We start from the raw sequence: 13,561 nt of genomic DNA on the forward strand, positions 1-13,561 counted from the left end.
TGTATGTGTATGTATGCATGGATGCATGTGCGTACATGTGTATATGTGTGTGTATGTGTGTGTGTATGTATGCATGCATGCATGTGTGTGCATGTGTATATGTGTGTGTATGTGTGTGTATGTATGCATGCATGTGTGTGCGTGTGTGTGTGTATGTATGCATGTATGCATGTGTGTGCATGTGTATATGTGTGTATTTGTATGTGTATGTATGTATGCATGCATGTATGTGTATGTGTATATATGTATGTATATGTGCATGTGTATGTATGCATGCATGCATGTGTGTGCATGTGTATATGTGTGTGTATGTGTGTGTATGTATGCATGCATGTGTGCATGTGTATATGTGTGTGTATTTGTATGTGCATGTATGCATGTATGCGTATGTGTGTACATGTATGTATGTCTATGTGCATGTGTATGTATGTATGCATGCATGTGTGTGCATGTGTGTATATATGTGTATTTGTATGTGTATGTATGCATGTATGTGTGTGTATATGTATGTATATGTGCATGTGTATGTATGCATGCATGCATGTGTGTGCATGTGTATATGTGTGTGTGTATGTGTATGTGTGTGTATGTATGTATATACATGTATATTTGTCTGTACTGCTAGGGCCACAGAGGAGAATAAGACAGAAAGTTTATTTTCTGTACCCTAGAAGTTTATATTTTAGTAGGACAGTACATAAATGTGTGGTAAGGAATTTGGTTTCACCCAAAAAAGGTCTGGGCTTGGTTTTGGCTCCTTGGAGGTAGCCTCTAGATCCTTGGCATTTCCCTTGTGTTAGGAATGTTTTTGTTATTTGTGGCAGACCCGCAGACCCCATCTGGTAGTTTTGCTTACCAGGGGGCTCAGGGTGGGCTGCTCAGGCCACGTGATATCAGCTTCACTCCTGGGAGAGTGGGGTGCGAGAGCTGTGGATTGAGTGCTGCCATGTGGACAATGACTCAGTCGATCACGCACACAGAATGAAGCCCCCATAAAAACCCTGGACTCCAAAGCTTGGGTGGGTTTCCTTGGGCGGCAGTACTCCACGTGTGGTGTCACATATTGTGGCTGGGACGAGCAACACCAGCCGTGACTCCATGGGAAGGGAATGGCCAGAAGCTCCAGGGTGGGCTCTGCCCATATCTCCCTGGGCATTGACTCCCTTGATTGTTCGAGCTTGTATCCCTCCCCTGGAATAAACGTGACAATGAGTATAATTGATTTCAGTGAGTTCTGTGACTCTTTCTAGTAAGTTATAGAATCTGAGGGTGGTTTTGGGGATCCTTCAACTTGTAGTTGTTATCATAAGTATTGGGCAGACCCAGTAACCTGAAGGATGACTTCCTAAACCCTGCAGTTCAGCTAACTTCAGGTGATAGATAATCAAAAAACCAAATACATAGAAAAGTTATTAATGCTTTCAGAGAGTGATAAGTTCCTAAAGAAATTAAAACTGAATGTCATGAAAGAGAATGACAGGGTGGGACTGTGTGGAACAGGGTTGTTGGGGCCTCAAGCTGAATCTTCAATGACAGGCAATGTCCGCCAGACAAACATCTGGGGACACAAATGGTTTGTGAGGTGGGAAAAAGCTAGGTGTTTTCAAGAAACAGGAAAACAGTTCAATGTGCATGGAGTGAGGCAGAAACAGAGGAGGAGTCAGAGAGGTGAGCGGGGTCCTATCCTATAGGGCTTTGCAGGCCGAGTCTGGCCTTTGTGTTTTGTTAAGTACAATTGGAGATTCACTGGAGGATTTAGGCAGGTGAGTGATATGACCTACTTATCCTTCTGTATGCACATACATAGTTTTGCATAAAAGGGACCATACAATCCATACTATTCTGTAGCTTGCTACTTTTACATACAGGAGTATGCAATATCCAGCCATATTTGTTTTGCATAAGATGTGTAATGGCATATATTTACAAAGGGGCTATGGGAGCATGGAGGGGTGGGGTACTTCCAGCCTTAGGGAGCCATGGGCACTTTCCTGGAAGACTATGCCCAAGCCAGGTCACAGAAGATGAGAGGTAGCTGGCCTGGTGAAGAAAGCAGTGAAGGGAATCTCAGGCAGTGGGGTACCTAGTATAGGTACAGGGGCAGAAACAGAGGAGAGGGCATGGGTAAGTGGTCACCTGTGTGGAATGCTGTAGAAAGATTATTAGAGGGGATGATCAGCAATCTTTAAAAGTTCAGCTTCAGGAGAGTTGGAAGGATATGACTTAAACAGGCGTTGTTGGGTAGCAGGGACAGAAGCCACTCAAAAGAGGACAGCTGCTTATTTTAGAGATACCACAGACAGCCTGATGGTTATCCAAGAGCAGAATATGTTGGGATGGGAGCTGGACAGTCAGCAAGTAAAGCCACTCCCTGTTTTCTACAATGAGAATCTGACTGGGTGAGTCCAATCCACCACTGGACATGTCCACTATACTCTTATCAGCTTGGGCAGGTTAGCAATTTCCAAGAAAGGAATAGGGGTTGGGCAGGTTTCCCAAGTATGTTTTCTGCAGCTGTTCTAATGATGAAGGATGCAGACTCCAGAGCCAGAGTGCTCGCATCAGAACCCCAATCTATCACCTGCCAGCTGTGTGATCTTGGGCTAATAACTTAACCACTCTGTGCTCAGTTTCCTCTACTGAAATGTGAGGATGCCAATGATAGTGTTTACCAGGCAATATTGTTGTGAAGATTCAATGAGTTAGTATATAATATGTAAGTACTTAGAATAATACCAGACAGAAAAGTGTCCCCTATTATTTTTGTTAGGGCCTGATGAAAGAATGGGAAAATTGGGGAAAAAGTGTAAAGAAGTTAGACAGTGAGGGAAAGGAGAAGGATGCAGTAGTAGTTTCATAGAAAATCAGCAGGAACGCGGGGAATGTATCAGGACACAGGAAGTATGAATGGCTTTATCGATTCAGGGCGCAGAGCCAGGAATGATGCCACATGCGTGAGAGAGAATGGAAACTGACAGGGTCCATCAACAACAGAAACAGAGAAGGAGCGAAGAGTGGTGGGGATGCAGAGGGGCATTGGAGGGGAGAAAATTAGAATCTGCTGACCCTGCTTACTGCCATAAAGGAGCTGGCAGGGCCTGCTGCCAAGAATGAAGGTCAAAAGCATGTTTGGGGGATTAAGGGAATCAGGAAAGCTTCAGAATAATTTAGATGCTCCTCCTCCATGAAATTACAAAAACAAAATCTCAGTGACATAATGAGTTCCTCTCTTCTCCGTGCCCCCAACAGCAAACTCCAATGCACACCTCTTTTACAGCGCCGGTCACATTTCAGTGTAGTGATTTGTCTATCTGACCCACCTTCTTGAATGCCATCTTTATGAGGTCACAGACCTTAGTGGGGTGCAGCAGATTTCCCTTTGCTCTAAGTGTGAATTAGAAAAAGGACCTTCTCTGGATGAAGGCAACTCAGAGGAAGGGGCACCTTTTCATAATCTGTACAAAAGTGCTATCTGCTTGCCATGTTCCTCTTCTGTGAAATTAAAAAAAAAAAAAAATCATAGGCAAACAGTGCCTTGGGCCAGATGCAAGGACTGGTGAGTGAGTTTCATCTCTTTCCTTTCTTTGGCTGGGATCCCTTCTCTGTGCATGGCCTGCACAACCAGGCTCTGGTCCTGGATATTTCCATTTCCCTGGTGTGTTGGATAGCACCTAGTGCAGAGTAGATGCTCAAAAGAACTGCTGAATAAGCAAACAAATTATGTTGATAAGGTGAATTATGTATAGGACCTACTAGGAATGGGAAGAAGGAATCATTAATTGCTGGACACATTCTAAGCATCGAAAACACGTTTGTTGAATGAATGGGTATGTATAAAAATGATGTTGATCACTCCACTGAGGTTAGGAAGAATGTATGTACTTCCACTCAAGGCTTCCTGATTTTGGATTTACATGAGCAAGATGAATCATCTGATGTAAAGAGGCTGCAAAAATTACTGGTTGGATTAATCCAGGGTTTGGATTGGCAGAGTGGTTTAGAGGAGGATCCAAGGCATACTTTTTTTCTGGAGGTCCTCAAAACCTCTGTAGTTGATGCCAGAAGGGGTCTCTTAAGGATTTTTCTTCAAGACTTTGCAAAATCCTAAATCTGGCATCTTCTGGAGGAATAGCCTACTAGGTTCTGAGGTGCCTTGGGGTCACTCTGGGTACCAGGTGACCATCATCTCATGCTGGTTTGCAGGCAAATTGGGGGCACAGAGCACCAATTCTTCCCTGTGCTAGCTTCTGCCCAGCCCAAAGAACTGACCATCATTTAATGTAGTGTGCTATATGGTAAAGTTCTCAAGCTTTAGAGTGGATCTGAATTACCTGAAGAGACTTGATTGCTGGGCCTCAGCCATAGAATTTCTGATTTAGTCAGCTTGAGGAATCTGAACTTTCTTGTTGTTGTTGTTTTTTCAGGAGACAAGGTCTCTCTCTCAGACTGGAGTGCAATGGCATGATGACAACCCACTTCGGCCCCAAACTTCTGGGCTCAAGTGATCCTTCTTTCTCAGCCTCCCAAGTAGCTGGGACTACAGGTGTGTGTCACTGCACCCAGTTAATTTAATTTAATTTTTTGTTTTGTTGTACAGACACAGTCTTGCTATTTTGCTGGGACTGGTCTGAAACTCCTGGCCTCAAATGATTCTCCTGCTTCTAACTCCAAAAGTGCTGAAATTACAGGCTTGGGTTACCATGCCCAACCAGAACGTGAACTGATAACAGTTTCCCAGGTGAGGCTGCTGCTGTCTGTTCCTAGACCACACTTTGTGTAGAGTTGTCTTTCTTCGCATCTTCCACCCAGCGTTGCTTAATGGAGAGTGATCTGTCCCAGCAAGGCCCACATCCTCTACTTTCCACCCAGGCTTTCCTCTGACCCCTCTGGTCCTTGTTCACCGCAGTCTGGCAACTGTGGGCTTTACAGTGGGAGGAAATATGGAGGATCCGCTACGGAAAATGCAGAGGTATGGTGCCTTTTCACTTGGTTGGGTCAATTCAGCTCAGGGGACTCAGAGCATTCTTCCACCTCTGTTGGCAAAAGTCAGGGCACAGCCTTGCTTCTCCTCAAAGAACTTTCCTGCTGGGGGGCGCCCAGGTCTGTGGCTCTGGCCACCATTGATCGTGCAGCTCTCGTTTTCACCCACATAGTATAGTAGAGGACCCCAAATGCCTAAGAAAACGCCCTGGCCTCCCCTTGTACCATTGCTCCGTGTGTCTTGGCTCAGTTCCGGGTTCTGCCCCTGCTTCCTCTCAGCCAGTCCCAGCAGACACGGCCCAGGCAGTCCTCCACGCCCGAGGGATCTGGAGTTGCTGTCTCTGGCAGTCCACTATTTTCCAGTTACTTATGGACTCATTTCCTCAGTTTGAACATCCCCCGAGGGCAAGGACCTCAGCTTGTTGTACTTTGAGTGTCTCCCTCCCGCTGTGATATCTAGCCCCGTGTTGTGGGGGTACACAGTGGGGCCCAATAAATAATTGCTCTCCAAATGTGGAAAAGAAGGTCTCAGGCTTACTCCACTTAGACACAGCTCACGTGGTCGTCATTTATGATATGCCTTTCACAGCACACCCTTGCATTTCCCAGCTAGCTCCCGGAGACTTCCTTACTTCTTCAGGAAGTTCTTGCAATTTGAAAATTAGAAGATATCAACTCCAGCTTCTAATCAGGGGTTTGTCCCCCAACATGATAATCATTGTTTGGGGAAATCTTTTTACTGGTGTTCTGCTTGATATAGGCCTTCTTCACCCTGGGTGCTCTGGTCCAGGAGAACTTGAATGGAATGCTGAAATGCTTCAGACTGTGAGTCAGGGAAGGAAGTTTTTGATGATTGGCAACCGGGTAAAGACTACTGTGAACTGAGAAAAATACATCTCTGCATTTTTGTGCTTCAGTTTTATTTTACTTTTTATTTTTTTGAGACAGAGTCCCACTCTGTAGCCCAGGCTGGAGTGCAGTGGCACAATCTTGGCTCACTGTAATGAACCAAGACATTCTTTGTCCCCCGGGTTCAAGTGATTCTCGTGCCTTGTACTCCTGAGTAGCTGGGACTACAGGCGCTCACCACCAGGCCCGGCTAATTTTTGTACTTTTAGTAGAGACAGGGTTTCGCCATGTTGGCCAGGCTGGTCTCCAACTCTTGACCTCAAGTGATCCACCTGCCTCAGCCTCCCAGAGTTCTGGGATTATAGGTGTGAGCCATTGTGCCCGGCCTGTGCTTTAATTTTATATCTTTGTACTTCATCAGTGAAATTGGATAATGACATCTGCAGAACTTGTCTACTATATGTGTGATTTAAAAATTTCTAAAATTATGAAAATTCTTTGAAAAGTGAAAGATAAGTTGCAAATACAAGGTATTCTTATTTCTACCTGCATACAGGTTCTAAGTCTTCAGTTCTGGCATGGTATGTCTTAACTACTGAGGACTACCTGTGGGCCATTATGTGTGTGAAATATACTTTTAAATAGAATGTATACCTGTATATCTATTTTTATGCCAACAGAGTTTTTTTTTGTTTTGTTTTGTTTTTTAAAGGTCTGTCCATGGCAAGTACATGTCAGGGATCTCATGCTGACTTATTTAGATGTCTATGTTTAATGAGGTGAACTTAAAGCCTGCCCCTGAACATAACTGGCTAAATTGTACACATAGTTATTAAATACAATTATACTTACAGATTCACATACACTATAGGTTACATCCTGCCCCCTCTGAATGCAGCAGGCACATTTTGCCAATGTCTGATTTAATAGCTTCCTAGGGAGGTGTTAGTTTTATTCCTCCATCCTTAGCATTTTGGAAGCATTTTTTTAGTGCTTTAGCCTTTGATTTTGGATTAATCTCCATAAACTGGCACTAACTATTATAAGTCGACTTCTCAGAGACCTGCTTATATATCCTCTCTTATGAAAGATGATCATTGGCCTAGCCCAAGAGGGTCCCTATGCTTTGGTGGTAGCTGTCATTCTAGGAAAAGGTCACCGAGACTGAGTCCCCCTGGGAAAAGTAAAACTTTGCATTTCAAACATTCCTGGGAAACTCAAGCATGCTGCTGCTGACTAAAAAGCAATAGAGGCTTATTATAAGTGGAGGAGATCCTATTTCACAAACTGATTGTACTCGACATGAGAAGTGTAGGCCAGACCTTGATCCCGATTAATGAAATTGCCAATTGCTATTTACAGACATTATCCCCGTACCTCTGATAGGATTGTAAAACCTCTTTCATTCAGGCTCCATTAATTTAGAGTTTGGGTTCTTACGGAGAGGGTCATCCTTTGCATTGATCTCTGAATTCTTTTTTTTGAGACAGAGTCTCGTGCCGTTGCCCAGGCTGGAGTGCAGTGGCTCGATTTTGGCTCACGGCAACTTCTGCCTCCCGGGTTCAAGCCATTCTCTTGCCTCTGCCTCCCAAGTAGCTTGGGTTACTGGCACGCGCCACCACACTCAGCTAATTTTTGTATTTTTAGTAGCGACGGGATTTCACCATGTTGGCCAGGCTGATCTCAAACTCCTGACTTCAAGAGATCTGCCTGCCTTGGCTTCCCAGAGTGCTGGGACTATAGGCATGAGCCACAGTGCCCGGCCGGATCTCTGTATTAACTATGGAAAAGATTCTGCTGCAAGAATTAGGAATGTGGACAATTATAGTGGGCGCACATTTAACACACATGTGCATTGCTTCAGCAAACTGAGTGTCCTCTGTGGGTATTTTACCAGTTTGTATTTGAGTTGTCCAAGAAAAAATGAGTGTGGGGTGGATACAGCAGTGTTGCATGAAGGTTATAACCAAAAAGCTGTCAAACCACAGGCTCTTCCTTCTCTCCCATGACTACATGGTCTCTTGTTGATGGCACCTCTGCTTCTTTCTGATATTTGCTCCATTTCTCTTCCTAACCAATTCCTCTGCAGGCTCATAGTTTCTGGATCCTATTAGCTTCATGTTGTACCTGGTCACTGTGTTCTTACTGGCTCCAAACACCAAGTGCCAAGTTGCCCAGTGTTGTCTACTCCAACTCTCCTACAAGCCAACTGTGTTTTAAGCCAGACTTTATAGACCATATGTTGCTGGCCACTCCAAATACTGGTGACTGCTGTGGTCTGCATGTTGGTGTCCTCCACTAATTTTTTTTTGAGACAGAGTCTCGCTCTGTCACCCAAGCTGGAGTGCAGTGGTGCAATCTTGGCTCACTGCAACCTCTGCCTCCTGGGTTCAAGCAATTCTCCTGCCTCAGCCTCCCGAGTAGCTAGGAATACAAGCGCACGCTACCATGCCTGGCTAATTTTTGTATTTTTAGTAGAGACGGGGTTTCACCATGTTGGTCAGGCTGGTCTTGAACTCCTGACCTGTGATCCACCTGCATCAGCTTCCCAATGTGTTCGGATTACAGGCATGAGCCACTGCACCTGGCTCCTCCACTAAATTTCTATGTTGGAACAGAATCCTCAATGTGGTAGTATTAAGGGGTGGGGTCTTTAGGAGGTGATTAGGTCATAAGGGCTCCACCTTCACCAGCGGGATTAGTGCCTCATAAAAGATGCCCAAGAAAGGCCGTTTGCCTCCTCTGCCAGATGAGGACACACAGAAGTTACCATCTAAAAGCAACAGGCCCTCACCAGATACTGAATCTGCTAGAGCTTTGATCACGGACATCCCAGCCTCCAGAACTGTGGGCAATACATTTCGCTTCTTTATAAATTATGCAGTCTGAGGTATTTTGCTATAGCAGCCTGAATGGACTACAATAACCTTTGGTCCAACAGTATTGCCAAGCTGGAGTGGAGCCATGTGTTAGATGCCATGGCCCCCTATGCAGGAAGTGTCCCTTACGACTGGGACAACAGGCAAGGCAGGTGTTTAGTAGTTGGCTGCTCCAGTTGACTGTGTCAGGGGAAGGAAATACTGGCCCACACAGGGTAAGAATTCAGCTGTAACTTCAGTCGCATACTCACCAGGCATGCTTTAACTTCGCCTCCCAGCTGATTTGGTGCCATGTAAAATTAAAAGAAAAAAGTCAACCTCAGGTCCATTTCAGTGGTGAGGGACAGGACCTCCCATGCCTGTGGTGTCTTCCACTGCCATTATGTATGGCACCTGTTCAGTGCTGGGTCGTCACCCTTCATCTCTTTCACAGACTCTCCCCGAGAAATCCATACCCAAGCCCAAGCCTCGGTCATCCCCATGATGACCCTAAAATCGATGTCTCCAGCTCAGCTGTTCTCCAAGCTCTGGACGATTGTATTCACTTTCCTCTTAGACATCTCATCTGTATGTCCCACAGGCATCTGAAATCCACAGGGGCAAATCAAATTTGTGTCTTACCCAAAGGCTTTTCTTATATTTGCCAACCTAAATTTCCCAATTTAGTGACTATCAAGAGCTTCTCTCCAGTTGTCTAAGTCTGAGATGTTCTAATAATTTTGAGTCTTCTCTATCAACCATATCCATTCAGTTACAGCATCATATCAATTTTTCTTCCCAAATAGTTCTTGAATCAACCCCTTCTCCACAATACCCATTGCCACTGCTTTTGTTCCCATCACCTTCATTTCCTAGTAACTAGAAATCCTTACCATTTTATTTCTCTCAATGTGTCTGTCATACCACTCACTGCCAGAATTATCTTTCTAAAAATGACCTAATGTCAGTTCCTTAATTAAAACATTTCCATGGATCCCTGTTGTCTGTAAGAGGAATTCTAAGCTTCTTGGCATAGTTTATTACAGCCTTTATGGTATGCCCCTAACTACCCCTCACCTTGTGCCCCAGGATTTCCTGATCACTCTTTGGGCTCCAGTCACACCCAGTTCTCTCCACATGCCAAGCTCTTCTGCAACTTCCTGTACTTGAATACCTGCATTGTGCCTGGAATATCCTTTCTCTACCTATCCGCAAGGGTCAGCTCAAAATCTTATGACCCCAATCCTAAGGCACCTTGTAGGAAGCACTGGATGTTTGGCCGATTTGGGTGCCTCGGGGGTCCAGGAAGGTAACATCAGTGAGTCATCGGGCTGTCACCATGACTGAAGCTGTGGCAACCTAAAGAGTGCTTGGACTGACTAAAGTCCTCTGTAGTGGACGTCGCTCATTTTGTTCCCTCACCACATTTGAGCACCTTTTCTATATTTCTATCATTTCCACACAGTGAAAGTCCTGCCAGAAAACCAGGGGGTGCAGATATGAGACCAGAGTTTCACCGACGAGAAGTGCCCTCATGAAACGTTATCTGGACATGAGTGGTATGAGTGTGGGCTGTGCCATGGCATGAATGTTCTGGTCGGCCTGACAGTGAGGGCATCGGGTTCTGTGGATGGCCGTGCTTCAGCATCACGGGTGCCAGGCAGTAACTGCGGCATGCTCTGCTAGAGAAACGTCTGGGCTCACCTCTGGCTGTGAACTTTCAGAATCAACCTCTCTGGCCCTCCTGGGAAGTCTCTGAACTACCCAATACTCTTTAAATACATTTCTTTTCTGCTTAAACTAGCTAGAGTGGATGATGTCATTTGTACCTGAGAATTCCTGATTGAAGGATAATCAGTGAAAATACACACACTCTCACACACTCGCACAGTCTGACACACACACTCACACACTCACTCACACACACTCATGTGCACACACACACTTGCACACTCACGCACTCTCACACACTCACACACATTCATACATACTCACACTCTCACACACTCACACACTCTCACACTCACACACACATACACACACACACTCACACACACACAATCTATATTTCTTTCTCTATTGTATTACTCTTCTATTGCTGCTGTTACAAATGACCACACACTGACTGGCTTAAAACAACATAAATTTATTACTCTATAGTTCTGTAGGTCAAAAGTCTGACACAGGTCTCACCAGGCTAAAATCAGGGTGTCAGCTGGGATGCACTCCTTTCTGGAAGCTCCAGGAGAGCATCTTTTTCCCATCCCTTTCCAGTTTCTAGAGGCCACACACTTCCCTTGGCTCAGGGCACTCATCCCCCACCTTCAAAGCCGGCAACAGCAGGGCAGGTATATTTCACGCTTCAGACTTCTCCTGCTGCTTCTTTTGTCCTCCGCTCTCTCTCTGGCTGACTGAACCTGGAAAAGGTTTTCTGCTTGTAAGGACTTCTGTGATTAGACTGGACCTACCTGGATAATCCAGGATAATCTCCCATCTCAAGGTCTTCAACCTTAATCACATCTGCAAAGTCCCTTTGGCCATGTCAGGTAACATATTTACAGGTTCCAGGGATTATTCTGCATAATACTGCTTGATATTATATATATACATGTATATGTGTATATATGTATGTGCATGTATGTATATATTTCTCCACACACACTACTTTCTCTGAAAATGCTGGAATTGACTCATGCATCATGTATGTATATCTGACTCACATATCCTATATGTATATTTGACTCATGTATGATGTATGTACGCATATGTCAGGTATGTATATCTCCCCACATTTCCAGAAAAATTTTATGAATCCTGGTATTTATGTCTGTCACCCACAGTTGACTGTATGCCTCAGGTCTTACTTATCTTCATGTTTCCAGCACATAATTGATGTTTACAGAATAGGTTGTTGACTGTAACAGCAACCAGATGAACTTTTCTGGAAAGCTATGTCGCCTTTCCTACCCGTCTCTGCGGGAGTGGCCAAGGCTGGCCCAGTGTACATGTGGTCCTGGCCAGCAGGCAGCTCCTCCCCGCTCCCCCAGTGCTGTTGTCCTTGGGTACTTCTCCAAGGCACTTTCTCTTATGTACATGCACAGCTGTTACGCCAGCACCTGGGAAATGTCACACCTCATATCTTTAATTTAATTATTCCTCCAACGTCCTAGGGAGGTGAGGCCGACTCAGATGCCAGATGAAAGATGGAGACACAGGGGGTCTTGGACTTTTCCACAATCCCCAAAGGGGACTCTGGAGAGGCCAAGAAAGGGTACTGCTGGCTTGTTGCTCAGGCTTCCCTTGGGAACCCGCAGCTTTCCTTCCTGCCATCCCCAATCTGTCACACGGTAACTGGGTTCGGTGGTGGAAAGACAGACTGTGAGGACGAAAGGCAAAGACATCTTTGAGAAGCCCAGGGGCACTTGTCAGGAACAGCACATCTGGCAGTGCTTCAGACTAAGGCTGGCCTAGATTCCGTGATGAAATAAACAAACATGGTGGATGCCTGTAACTCATGGAGGGGTGGTTAGAGATCTCAAATGACTTCCTACTGCTCTTAGGATAAAGTTCCAGAACCTTAACAAACCTTGCGTGATCTGGCCCCTGCCTCTCTCGCCAAGATTTTCCTGGCTCTCAGCAGCCCAGCCAAGCTAGTCATCTTTCAGTTCTTCAAAGTGGCCATGCCCTGTGCTCATGCCTCTGTCTCTCCATGGACCATTTTCCTCCATTCCCTTTCTTATTCTTCCATCTAGCCAACTCAAAGCGCAGTGCAGGTCTCTGCTTAAAGTCACTTCTTCATGGAAGGCTCTCCAGACACCCTAGGCTAGGTTAGGTTCCCTTGCTATATAGTCTCATAAAACACATCACAATTGTAATGAACTAATTAATTGTCTGTAGTGACGTGATTACTACTTTAAGGTCAGTCTTTTCTCTTTAGACTATAAACTCCATAGGGAACTTATCTTGTTCACCTCTTTATCCTCATAGGATAGCATAGTGCTGGAATAGGGTTGGTACTTAATAAGCATTAGGAGATATACCTGATGTAAATGATGAGATAATGGGCGCAGCACACCAACATGGCACATGTTTATGTATGTAACAAACCTGCACATTGTGCACATGTACCCTAGAACTTAAAGTATAATAAAAAAATACATAAATAAAAGAAGAATTTATTGAATTAATAGCTTTCTAGTAAAATTCCACCAATATGCTAAGGAAGATATTACTGGAGAGATTAGGAAGTGGTACATTTCCAATTCTACTGCAAATTCTGAGGCCAAGCGCTTCATCTTACATTATTTAATTCCCCCAAATTTTATCTCCCTCATTCCTTCTTCCTAAGTACTAGCAATTATTAAACACATGCTCGATGACAGAAGGAAGAGAACTAAGAGTATGCTGTTGAGGGGATGGAAACTCAAGGAGCAGGCCTGGGTCTAGGGCTGGTTTTGTTAATAACCTATGAGACGACTAGCAAGTTATTCGACTTGCATGTGCTTCACCTTTAAGCTTGGCTTGTGCCTCCGTACTGTTGCTCTCCGGGCCAGGAAGAGAAGGACCTCCCCATCTCTGTGCTTAAAGGGGGAGGGGTGGTGGACACATAGATTCCCATGAATGTGCATTGAGAAATCTTAACTTTGCTCTCCAACTTTGTAAAAGAGCAGAGAGAGGAAGTTAATCAAGGGAGGATGAACTCAAATGGTTAGGGAAAGGTGGGAAGGCAGCATGAGTGCTCTGAAAAGTTGGAGCTGGTAGGGATCATAGATTTCGTCTGGTGCTGCAGGTGCATAGTTTACAGGTGAGGCCCTTGAGGACCAGATAAGCTCATCGGTTCATCCAAGATGAGTGACTAAGCCAGGACTCAGATC

General features: G+C 44.9%; 1 long non-coding RNA gene across 1 annotated transcript in view; it reads left to right on the plus strand.

Annotated features, from left to right (window-relative positions):
- Positions 1-13,561, plus strand: part of LOC107000808 (uncharacterized) — a 51,729-nt gene that overhangs the window by 10,826 nt on the left and 27,342 nt on the right. The gene's annotated exons all lie outside the window — the stretch shown is intronic.

Source organism: Macaca mulatta, chromosome 11 (assembly GCF_049350105.2).
Source record: "Macaca mulatta isolate MMU2019108-1 chromosome 11, T2T-MMU8v2.0, whole genome shotgun sequence".
NCBI classification, from domain to species: domain Eukaryota; kingdom Metazoa; phylum Chordata; class Mammalia; order Primates; family Cercopithecidae; genus Macaca; species Macaca mulatta.